Consider the following 13,727-nt stretch of genomic DNA (forward strand, 5'->3'; position numbering starts at 1 on the left):
CAGACAATCTAAGAAAGTTTCTACAAGTTGCAAGTTCCTGCAACCAAAGTATAATTATCCAACTTCATAAAAATACATGTCTAACATTGAGAACAATAGCACAGAAGCTAAACTAATTCTGGGTTTTTAGCAGCACTTGACTCTCACAAACAAGGGAATGGTAATTTTGTGCAGGAAAAACTGTAAAACAGAACTTGTCAAACTTCGGGAACAGGTAAGACACTTCTGGGAGATCTTTTTGTAGAATCATTTAGGTTGGAAAAGACCTTTAGGATCATCATGTCCAACCATTAACCTAACACTCAAGTCCACCCCTAAACCATGTCCCTAAGTACAACACCTGCATATCTTTTAAACACATCCAGGGATGGTGACTCAACAACTTCTGCCAGTTCCAGTACTTGCTAACACTTTATCCAATCTAAACCTCCCTTGGTGCAGCTTGAGGCCATTCCCTGCTGCTTGTTTCTTGGGAGAAGAGAAAGATGCCCATCTGGATACACCCTCCTTTCAGGGAGTTGTAGGGAGTGATCAATCAGAGGTCACCCCTGAGCCTCCTTTTCTCCAGGCTGAACCCCCCCAGCTCCCTCTGTCACTCCTCACAGGACTTGTACTCCAGGCTCTTCAACAGCTTCATTGCCTTCTCTGGACATTTTCCAGCCTCTCCTAAAAAGATGTTGTACAACACTTCCATTTTCTATAGTGATTCTGCTCTTTAATGACCTCTCTTCCTACATAGGTTTCTTCCTGATCTTTACCCATGTAGCATGGCTTGGATAGCCCAGAATGAAAAGCACGGTATGGTCCAGCTGGGACTTTACTATTTCGAGACAATAATCAAATCAGTTTTTACAAACTAAACAATATCAGACCTCATCATGTGGCTAGAAGAGTGCCAAGAAACACACAACATTACAGCAGTGGTTTTAGTGACTCAGTAGCTGGGACCCCTCCCTTCCATGTCAGTAGAAACCTGCTGATGGGGCTAGGCAGTACAGCTATTTTATACCATTTTGTTTCAAAAGGTCTGTCTGTACTCTGTCTCTGTTAGCATCTTTTATAATGCCCCTGACCAGCAGATATGACTTGAAAGGATTTATTTCTTCATAAAATTGTTCCCAGAATCAAAAATATTTTGCTTTCATATTTTTTTCCTTTGTTTGTGTGCTCATCTGAAAAGAACAAAACCCCAAAACTATTAGTGAGTTTAAAACAAGCAACTTTTCGTCTTATAGTAATGAAAAAAAAGGATATTTTTGTTCATGTGGATTTTCATGCAGGGCACTAAAATTTAGCAAACACAGATGTTTTCTACTGAATTTTATGTTACATAAAAGAGGTTTTAAATTAATCATTATGGCCATAAGAACTCAGAGTAGGTGTCTATATGGAGGAATAAAATTGATTGTGCTTCCAAAGAGTAACAGTCTAAATCAAAAATGCTTTAGCTTCAGGGCCTTTTCTCAAGGCTGTTAATATAAATGCTGATGGAGCTGTGACTATTGAGAATAAAGGACATCCTGCCTCTAGACGGTGGGTCAGTAAATCCAAATAGAACTTTGATGTGTAAGATCATTATAGGCTACCATTTCCTTCTCAGTGTTTCAGAATACGTGTCTCTGTTTCTCTTGAGGTTACCCCATTGCTTAATACATGTTCTCATGAAGCCTGGTTATGGTTTTATTAATCTTTTTGTGTTATTGTTTGTCCTGCTTAGGATCAACATTATGGAGCACAGACAGTAATACTTCTAAAAGCAAAGAATGGTAGGAAAGAGCCATGCTTTTAACTCATTTAAAAACCCCCGAAGAGATCTGAAAACTCAATCAATTGTTGGACAAGTAAAAGAGTCTGTTTTAAAACCCAAGGGGGTACTCTCAGAGGTATGTGTTCAGCATCACTTTCCGTAATACTAATATTCAGGTGACTCAGAGGTAAAAGATTCAGATATTTTATCCTAAGTGGCATGAAATTCAAAGTTTGAAGTTATGGTTTACTTGAAGCAATGGTAGGGAATAGGGACCAACACTTCTAAAACACAAGGTTATTTTTATACAGTGCTTTAAATATTATTATCTCTGAATCCATATAGAAATACTACTGTCTTTTTGTCCATGTTTTGCTTCCTATCTTCATTGAGCTTGAAGAGTTGTTCTAACAGAAATCAAATACTGTGACCCTTGCTCAGTTTACAGTGGTAGTTTTTGGACCTTTAAAAGGTAACCACAATCCATGCTGGGTAGATAGTAATGAGGAAAGTTTTCCCTGTGAATAGATACCTTAATCTGATCCTGGAGAGCTCAATCCTACAAGCTGACTTTTTTTTTCTTTTAAGAAACATCATGTTTTATGTTTTTGCTTTCAAAGAGCACTTTCTGGGGAAACACATCTTTGAATATTCCAAATTTATTAATATTCTAAACCAGTGAAATAGAATGCAGCGTTTCTTCCCTGTTTTTTAGTTGGAATACCTTAAACTGCTTGCTTCTCCTTCAATTTGAGACTGATGGCCCAAAGTTCTAATTATTGCTAGTATAAGAATATAAACTTCGGCAATATTTGGAAATCAAAGCAAATAATTTTTCTCCAGTGGTGAATAAACTGAAAGATGAGATTTGTTTCTCTACTCCTCCTCACAGAGGGGCATTTCACTGCTTGTTGGCTGCCAGAACTAAGAAAGGGAGGCTTCTCTAAGACTGTCCTAAAATTTTATAAAGAATCACAGCTGATTTTCACTACAAGAGAAAGAGAAGGAGGAAACACAAGCGGAGTGAATTAGAACTGTCTAGTTCTATGATTTGCCCTAATCTCCAGGACAAGCACAGTTGAGTATCACTTATTTTAAAATGCATTCTCATTTACTCTGGATTGTCATCAGGAAAGGATCTCACTTTCTGGTGAACTTTGAAGAAAGGTTTTTAAATGAAAGGCGCCCCCTTGGTTAACTGTAAATTGGAATCTCTGTGGATTTGCATTTGAAGGGCATCAGAGATGCCCTTGCCCTAAAAAAGCAAGTATGATCATCCCTTTAGGATTACACATACCTTAAAAAAGCTTTTCAGATTATAGGCTAAATACTACCTAATAATAAGGAAACTCCCTGAATTTCACACTTATTGTATTCTTATCAGTCTCTGGGGTTTGGTTGTGGGGGGCTTTTTTCCTGTTTGAATACATACAAATACATCACAAATACATTACAACTCTGTAATATCTCTTGCTACCTGCAATATGTTTACATAAATGCTACAGGCACCTGAAGAAGACTTAGATAAGGAGCAGTGTTACAAATCTGGAAATATTCATCTATATATAGAAAAAGAATGAGAAGCTATCTTTTCCTTCAGATACTCCTATAGAGAGTACGTTTCCATGGTCTCAGGATATTAAAGTACCAATTCTCAAGCAATTTAATTAATTTTTTTTTAAGGGAGAATGATATGAAATGCCATGTAAACAGTAGCAAAATAGCCCTTTTTAAACTTTGAAAGCAGCTTTATGATTTGTCAGTTTTATGACAGAATAGGGTAAATGCCTGAAAAGTACATAGAAAAACCAATTTAAATAGAATATATGCAGTTTTTTTGGAAACCCAACAAACAATAATTTTGTTTACAGTCTTATGCAAGGTCTTAATGAGGACATTTTCTCCTTTTTAAAAGAAGGAAAGAACAGTATTAATATTTTATTATTTAGAGTGGAGTACATTAAAAACATTACAGTTAATGTTATAGCCAAATATTCAAAGCCCCTGAAAATCACCGAATTTAAGCAAAACTGTCATTCAGTTTTTGACTAGTATCAATATAACTAATGAGATAGAAGAAAAGTGCACTCAACTCCCCATATCCTCTTTTATCACCCTCTTGACTTAAACACTTTTGTTTTCCAGGTTTCCAAAAAGTGCACTCAAAGCGTGTAGAGCTTTTACTTTCCATTAGATTTAATTTTTTTCCTAGGGACTGAAAAGAAAACCTACCTCAATGTCAGATGGCTCTCAGATGAATACTTAATCATTCTCTCCATATCCATTTACATGGATCATAAATGCTGCCTATTTTCATGTTACAGCCGGTCCATTAAAATGGGTTTATCTTTTGACTGGTTTAAGTTGATCATCCTTTTTGCTTCTATGTATATATCCTTTTTAATTTGAACAGAGTAGCTCTTACATAGCAATATATTGGCCATGGTATAAAAAAATTCAACTATGAATTCGGAAGATTTGGTTTAAGGAATGTCAGTATTCAGCAAGTATGCAGCATTTCAATATTGTTAGGTAACTTTCACTTTTTTTGCTATATTTTCAATAAAGAAAAATATTATTATAAATATATAAAATTTTAAATATATTATAAATTTCTTTTTTTCACATTTACTAATTCTGTAAATGCTTTAATGTACTGTGGTTTAAACAATTTCCAATTTTAAGTTTCTTTTCAATTTTAAGAGTCTTTAGCACAATAAGAAATAGCTGTGAGTTTTCTGTAAGATGATTCATCACCACAAAATGTTGTTAATGAAATTTTAAAAAATGTATTTTAAGTAGGCATCAAGTTCAGATCTTTATTAAAAACCTAACAATATCTTAGACTTTATATTGCTTCTATCGTGAAGCAATTTATCACACATTTACCACACACAGGATGAAGAATTTTATGTCTTCCCTTAATAATTGGCATTTCATTGGGCTTGACTGAAAAAGAGAAAAAAACCTCCTGAAGCCACTAAATTATGTAACTCATAGAAAAGGAAGCTCCACAGGAATTAGACATGAAGGAAAAAAATCCAAACCAACACATTTATTTTCCATAGGATAAAGTATGGTTGTGCTTCCAGGCATAAGATATCCAGTCAGTGACAAGCTTTAGGAGGACACATTTTTGTTGTTTAATTGTGGTCACTACAGCCTGGATATAAAGAAGGACCATGACAGTGACCATTGTCATCAGCAGGGTGACAAGGACATATTGTGGTCTTTAAGGAGGACTGAAAATTATTAAAGCACATGCACTGTGCTGTTAGCAAACCCACTATAACCATGACATTAAGTCCAGATCAGACTCAAGTATCCCTTTTCTCCAGTTTGGGCTCCCAGTTCAGCTCTGTGATCCTGAATAGGAAAGAAATTATTATTTTATTGGTTGGAAACTGGATTCTTTCTCTGGAACACAACCTGGTGGCCAAGGGAAACAGTAACTTGAATGTTTGTGTGTGGCATATGCCAGTAAGAGGTTTGGAGTAGTTGCTGACTGCCTTCTGAGAGGGGAGCCTGTGCTGGATGGGTGGCTGGAGAAAAGAGGTGGTCTGATAAATAGGCTAGCATGGGGTAAATGGAGAGGTGCAAGCCTGGAGAAATGCAATGAACTTTTTTTGTTGTCATTTAAAACATAGTGTTTCTGATATTAGAAATATGGTGATATATTAAGTGCTTAATTGATCAGTTTGAAGATTTACAAACCAGAAATGTCATCCCCAGCTGTTTGAAAACAAAAGTACATTTCATAATCCTCTGAATTAAGAATGAAATAAAATAGACACAAATACAGATAATATTAGGTGAAGATATAGTTTATGTATTATTTATTTATATATGATTACATGAAAGCATTTTAAATTTAAATATTTTCCATATCAGGTGTGAATTTAATTTAAACAGGAATAGATTAGTGAATGGCACTAAGGAACACAGTTCTATGAAGAAGTTTGGAGTGAAACCACACTGCTGCAATTACCCCAGTGAGCTGCTACTGGCATTTTATCTGATATAGTGTTGACTGTCTTTTCACATCTTGTGTTATTAAACTGAGAATTTAACAAAAATCAGAAAAGCCCATGATTCATAAACTGGCATGTATATTGTAGTATGTGAAGCATTTTTCTGGAAATGTAGGAAATCAGAGATATAAAGCTCAAGTATGCATTTAAATGAGAAACGAATAAGTAGAAACATTACTCATTAAATGCATTTTATAAAAGAAATGTCTCATTATCCTTTTGTGTGACTCATGAAGTCACCATCAACCAGCTTGTAACCTGTAATTATATAGCATTTCTCTGCCAACCTGGGGGTGAAAAATCCATAGTGGGAATTTTATTAACTCTGACTTGGGGCACTGATGAAGATATTGGACTTTATGGTCATGATTTTGAAAATAATGTACCAATTTGCATAACTAAATATTTGGATTTTCATATGGGGATATTTTTAAGCCAAATTTAAAAACAGCAAGGTTCCCACCTGTTGAAAGTGAGTCCCTTTCAAGCCAGTTCAATTATTTCCAATGTCTAAAAGTAAATCTATCATAGAACAATTCAGAAATCCTGTATCAGAAATCTATTGAACAGAATTAGGCATTTCTTTACAATCATGAAGTGACATTTTGCTTATAATAAACATGTAGTGTAACTATTGGCATTTTCATCATGCAGATGCATGGCTAATTTTTTTTAAAGCAGGATATATTAATCTAATATTAAAAAGAATGATGTGTTTTTTGTTATATTTCAGATGCATTTTCTTCTGTTTACTTGGGTCACTGACTGCAAATGAGAACAGTCATCTTTTCTTCTATTTGCTAATTTATGTCTTTGTATTCTTGTTGCTATCACCAAAGTTTGAGAGATCCCCTCAGTTGTTTTTTTTTTTAATACTGACTTGAACCAAGGAGCTTTCAATATTAGCTGTTATACTTTCTCTCAAATGTGGCTTCCACTCTTTCACAACTCATTCCCTCAAACATCTTCTCTAAATTACTTTCTCTGCCTCCCTAAACCATACCCCCAAGGAAATCTTCCACATTTCTATTTCAATATCTGATGACAAGTTGAAAAGCAGTGTGCAAGGTAAGGATAGAACACTAATTGATATAAATGTGAAATGACAGTAATGGTCTCTGTCTGAGCCATGGCTGGAGACTTCTGTGTAATGAAAAACTTTCCACAGTTAATATTTTTTGTCCCTCTAGTAATATTAGCTAAGATAATGTTTTAATAGATTTTTGAACAGAAGTCTTAGTTCTGCTGTGCAAAGTTGAAATACGCTATGGAAGACTCTTTTTATCTTTGCAGCATTTCTAGGGATTTATTTTTTACGGAAACATGAAAAGAAAAAAATATTGGCAATCTTCATTGTGATGAGTCCATTTCAAGAAGCGCTGAATGGTTTCTTAACTATTCATTTCTAGCTTCTCAAGAGATTTCAGAAGTTTTATTCAAAATTAGAAATTTTTTTCCATGAATACGACTTCATGTGTGTATGTAATGCTAACACAGAAAATGGAAAATTACCTTTCCTGAGTCAAGCACTGTGACTGTAATATGAAAAGAAAGATGATGCAACACTAATTGCTTCTGTGGTAAGAAAAAATTGTTCTGGCAAGGTGTGAAAATAATGCAGTTTTGCCTTTTATTTTATATATTGTTAGAAGTGGATTTTGTATTTTACATTCTTTTTGTTTGACATACTGCTAATGAACCATTCCAAAATAACAGAGGTTTCTGCCATGCAACTCTGAGATATGAGAAACAAAGGAAATCACATCACACAACAAAATAACCCGACCATCTGAAATCATCATCAGTGAAGATGAGAATAGGGAGAATACATAAAGGAAAGGTAAAATTGTCAATAGTCTTCCAGGTGACCTGCAAAAGTTTGGCTTTCCCCTACTCTTTACTCTGGGTGTTTCTACTTATGCACCACCCAGGCCAGTTTGGAAGAAGCAGCTGTGTTGCACAGCAGCTGGGGATCAAGGTTCTCTCTACCTGCATGTATAGGCCTAATCACGGCTTCCCATTTCCTCCCTGGAAGACTCTTAATTATACTATATTTCGGGAGGAAGAAAGGGATAGCATAAATGAAAATTTGTTTAAAATGCATTGAAATATGTATTGGTCCAATAATAATGTGCAAAGGACCTTTTTAAATTTGACAAGACTTTCCAAGTGATGTTTCTCAGAGTATGCTTTAAAAGTTTAGGTTGGTTTTTGAATAGCTTGGATTTAGGTTTTTACCTTGGTCAAATTTCAGTGGCCCTCAATTAGACTATATTCCCCCATATTAAAAGAAGATTATCTTGCCAAATTTGAAGTCATGCTCAAATATTTCAAGTAAACCCAAGAATTGTTAGCCTTTCTAAAAGGAGATCTTGCTTCCCTATTTTTGATATCCAGAAAAATTTCCAGTGTTCTCAGTTTCCAAGTAAAGACCATGGAAGAAACATAACCTGGAAAATTTCAGCCTAAATGCCTGAAGACTAGCAATATGATAAGCAACTAGAGAACATCATCCTGCAAGGAATAGAATCTGGTAAGGTGAAATTAGGGATGCTGCACCTGCGCTGGCTACTACAGAAAAAGTCACATCCTCTTTTTAATTGCATAGAAGGTTTTATAGTTTCAACATTACCTAAACCTCATTATTTAAGATAAATGATTTAAAAATGTGTGTTAGGAAGATGCATTGTCATAAAGAATGGTAAGGAAGTCCACTAGCCACCAAAGGAAGCTCAGAAGCCATACTTCACTGTGGTTTGAAAAGCCAAAGCCATTCTTAAAATACACAGCCATATTCAGAGAATCACAGAGTGGTTGAGGTTTGGAAGCAACCTCTTGAGATCATCTGGTCCAGCCCCCCTGTTCAGGGCCAACTATGGCTGGTTGCCCTGGGACATATCCAAATATCTTTTGAATTGGTCTTCAATCAGACTTCATGCCACTGATACCATACCCTGGGCTTGGCTGTTCAGCCACTTGTCAGTCCACCTCCCTGTGTGCTCATGCAGCAACAGCAAGGATGGTCTTGCTGTGTGAGCTCATTGATGTGCTCCAGCTCCACTGCTCTGCTCAAATGACAAACTCTTTTTGGTACAACAGCCATAAGCATGGCTTAATTTGCTTTTTTTCAGAGGTTTATTCTGCTTGTGATGTAAATCAAAGAACCTATCACTGAACACACCTTTGAAAAAGGATATTAAGTTATATTTGTTCACTCACTCAAGGGAAAGCAGAATATGCAGGTGGCAGCCAACATAATTAAAAAGTTCTCATGAAGAGATGTACAGGGAGTACAGACAATTCTCCTCCTCCAACAATTTTGGGCAGAACAAGCAAGAGCAGTGTTCTACTCTAGAGACAAAAATTCCACTCACTAACTTAGCTATTAAAATTATTGTAAATAAAATATTTAGTAAAATTACTTTTTCTTACCCATCTAGAAAGAAGCATGAAGTGCATACATATATACATACACTCACATATGTTTTGCTAAGCGTTGGTTGACAGTCACTTAGACAAGGTGCTGACATTATAGGTGTTACCATTTAAAATATTAACAGAGATGAAGAATAGATTGGTATTGATGTTTAAATTTGTATTTTGAACCTCCAAAAGCTTCACCAAGGTGTTCACACAGATATGTGTAATTTCAAAAAAGCAGTGAGTAAAAATGGAAGCAGCACAGTTTTGAACTCTTTGCAGTCAATGAGGCAAGGTAAGTTCAGGGCACCTTGCTCACAGGTGAGCTTTCTGGATATCTGGGTGTAAGTATCCATCGATTCAATGAGTATCCAGAGGATCAAGCTGGAAGAACTTCTAGGAATTAGCAGGTGTCTCTTCTTTCAGGCAAAGCCAGCAATGAAAACCAAATAACAAGAAAATATTTTGAAAACCCTTGCCCCCTTGTGCTGTTGTATGGTATGACACTTTGGTTTTCAAATGGCAGTGAGTAGATCAGCCCACAAATACCCAGCTGAACACCCACTTCAACATTTCTTCATTAGGAGGCAGTCTGATGGCTGTAAAATGAACGTGGACAAGAAGGTATTGCAGAGATGGCATGAATTTCACATGGAGAGGTAATTAAATGCTAGACAGGTCACCTGCTGATGCAGTGGCTTGCATTCCAATGGCTGCCATCAGCCTGTCAGAAAGACACCCAGATTTATTACCAACATAGGGTAAGAGTCACACTGAGGAAGGAGGTGTTACATAGAGTTATTTTGCTGGTAGTTTAGACCAAATGACAGCAGTTCTTTTTGCTCAGAGGAGGCAAAAAGCTTTTTGGTGTTCCAGTATCAACTTCACATACAGAATATGAAGTGTCTGTCTCTAACACTTCAACTGTTGCAATTGAAACAAGGAACCACAAAACAGGTGTTAAAATACTTGAGCATGATCGACCTTGATGGGCTGAAAAATGACAGAGGAAGCATAAAGAGAACAACATAACTGAGTTTATCAAAGTTTTTCACAGATACATATGATATATTTATATTCAACATTTGTGTTTTGCTCTTTAGAAAGTCTCATGTTGTTCAGTCCTCTCTGTGGCTCTTACAAACTCAGACTGAAGAACCAGGATGCTTAATGCACAGCAGTCCAACATAAATGAAGCTCTGCTCCTTTACTACAATCTAACCCTGTTTGTGTAGGATAGACTGCAGTCTTGGGGAAGATATTTGATTACTAGCTACATCCAGATCATAAACAGAATACAACTCCATACAGAAATGTAGAAAACTTAAGCTGAATAACTTAAATGATGAACACAAATGCATCCATTGCACACAAACTTCAAGGGGTTTTCAAATCAAACCAGAGTGCAGCAGAGGTGTTCTTCCACTGCCCTGAAAGCAAAAAAGCCTGGACTTCCACAATAGACATGTACTAGCAAACAGCCCCACACTGTGGACACTGCATGTACTAGCAAAATCACTTGTAAATTTAATGTACTTGGGCTGTCTCAGCTCACCCAGCCCCACCAGAATATACTAAAAATTACTAGGGTGTGATTAATTTAACACTTACTTGCATAATAAATTTGTGTAGACTACTATAAAGAAGAGGAACTTTTCAAAAAGATGGTAGACTTGAATTTTATTTTTTATTTTTTAATTTAGCAGAGGAACATATAAAATACAGAAAAGCTGTTGAGTGGCATGTGGTCCTGGCAGTCAGATGGGGAGCAGAACTCAGTAGTGCTCTGTAGCAGGAGTATTGGACATCCCACACTTGGTAACTGAGAACAAATGCTGTGTGGGGCCAAAATAAAAATCTCCCCAAGAATTGCTGAACACAAAGATATTGTCTTTTTTTTTTTTTTTGAAAATGAAGGTTTTAATAATTTTCCAGGGATTCGGCACACTCAGATACATAGTTCTTTACCAAACATTGATGAATCTTTCTTCCCCTTCTAGGAAGCTGCTTCTGACCTGATTCTGGATCATCTCCTTCCTTTCATTCTATTTTAAGATGGGAAAAAGAGGCCTTTATAGACATTTCTGCTAACATCCCTTTTATTCAGCTGTGGGGTGGAGCTGCTCTGGGCAAAGGGAACGTCCTTGGTAGCCACCCACTGAGCAGCACTGCATCTGCACGCTGAAAATAAAGGTTGTTTCCTAATTTGTAACAACAACCATATGTTCAGGAATGAAGAAATGCATACTCCGCCTAATCCCATGAGCTTCCTCTCTCCCCTGTGGCCTATTTAAAGTTATTCTAACACTCTTTACTGGATGCAGCTACTAAGTGAATTCCCTCCAAACTTTAAGTCCTCCAAGCAAAGTGATTGTAAGCAAAGCTGAGGAAAAACTGAGCATGCATGAACCATTGTTCCTAGTGACTCATGGCATCATTTTCCAGAGTGACTCTGCTAGGGAGGTTCCAAGGCTCCTCCCTTTAGAGCAGATGGTAGAAATGTTTTTATTTGGCATTGTTATTGTGTAACACCAGCAATCAAGACTGACCTTTTACAGGAAGCTATAGAGACAAGATCCCCGTCACAATGGTCTCAGGTTTCATGAGAAAATCTCCCAGTCTACGGACCTACTTAGGAGGCAGAGAAGGAATTTACTACCAAATTTCTCTTGGCTTTCTGGGGAGCCGCACTGCTTCTCAGTTAATAACTAAGCAAAACAGGTCCTTGTCCTTGCCAAAGAGTATCAATTCCTCCCTAGCCTTTAATTTTAAAGGGCTTCAAGGGTACCACTGGGGGAATTGTGTCTTAATCCAATTGATACATCAGAATTTGCCTTCCTTTGAAGAAAATAACTAGCTTCTTAGCCAGGATACAGGATGTTCCACAAGAAAACTGCACTAACACCCAAGTGAAAAAAAGAGTGTACGAAGTCTTTCCTTGTACTCTTAGCTTGAATAATTGCAATTAAAGAAATTGAATTTCAGTGTGCACCACCATAGAGCCAATAACCCATTGCACAGGCCTCCTTAGCTCCAAAACTGAACAATCATTACTCAGAAGTACGTATATTCCATTCTGATGTCTTCTTTTTGCATATGGGTCCATGTGTGACCCTTCTATGTCTGGTTGCTGGGAGAGGGTTATGAATTAATTAGAAGGTCACAGTTGCTTTGTATATTAATATTGTATAAAGCTGATGTGATGTGTGCTTTAAAATAGGCTTGAGGATTTTTTAGTGATTGCAAATCATGTACTTGAGCTGCAATATCAAGAGAAAAGGTCTTGATAACATGCCTTGAATGGTTAGACTAAACAGGAATTACATTTTGGAAGTTTAATAACAATAGAGGCATCTAGTGGAAGCACTGGAGGACTGCAGCTGTAGGAGAATGCATCAATGCACAGCTGATTTTCTTGCGTTACTTCTTCCCAGATGGACTTTCGTTTATTGAGTGACAAATGTCAGTGATGGTCAAGTTTTATTTAAGAATAAGCAAAACTAAAATTTCATGGTATTTAGACACTCTGAGGCAAACATGGTTTAGGAGCCAAGCTGAGGCTTGAAGTAGGGAGTGTCAGTCTTCCTCTCAACAAGAAAAGAAATATCCCATCCCAGTCTTTTATCCAGTATTTTAATGGTTAGAGGATTCCACCAGGACATAAGAGAAGTTCAATCTCCTTCTGTGCCTGATAGCACACCAGAACATTTATTACTTCCTATTATTATAATTTCCATGAAAGAAGAGGACAACTCAGCAGAAATCTGAAAGCATGTCTCTTCTTGAGCTCAAGAAGAAATGCAAGCTACAGCCAGACTCTAAAGCATACAGAAATCATGAAGGCCTAGGGCTTAGTGACATGTTCAGCTGCTTTTTAATTTTCCTTTTCTCTTGGGCTGTAGGGCAAAACATACCACAGAAGCAGCTGTGCTAACATATTCAGAACACTTTACAGAAATATTTGACTTTTACACACCATGCTGGTTAGACACTTAGCTCCAGACAGCCAGCACAGCTTGTTTCACTGTGAGAGCATAGGGTCTTGTGAAAGAGAAGTCATTCCTCCAAAAAACTTCAGGGTCTGACAATGGCATCTTCATAGCCTTTGTCAATTTGGCTCTACAATATGACTAGAGGAACAAACCTTTAATTTCCAAGGTATGCAAGTGAGGAAGTAGCCAGGTAACTTCAAGCAGTTTACTCCTAAGCTCACAATGTTTTCAAAACACAGTTTTTGAGCATGCTTGAAGTCTATCTGTTCAGTCCCATGGAAAAACATTAGGTTTAAACAAAGCCTGGATCCTCCCTGTGGGTTTTCAATGTCTAGGGCAAATATCACTGAAAATTTAGGCTCATGTTTGCTTATTTTTTTCCTTGTTTGAGTGTAGGAATTGATCATAAAGCCTGCCCTCAAAAATATAAACCATGATTTTATGACTTCCTTTACTAACCACACTATCATTTATTTCCACCTCAATTTTTCTTTATGGAGTGATGTGATGAATTTTTTTTTCCTGAAAAGCCTGCAT

This window comes from Agelaius phoeniceus, chromosome 3, assembly GCF_051311805.1.
Source record: "Agelaius phoeniceus isolate bAgePho1 chromosome 3, bAgePho1.hap1, whole genome shotgun sequence".
Classification (NCBI taxonomy): Eukaryota; Metazoa; Chordata; class Aves; order Passeriformes; family Icteridae; genus Agelaius; species Agelaius phoeniceus.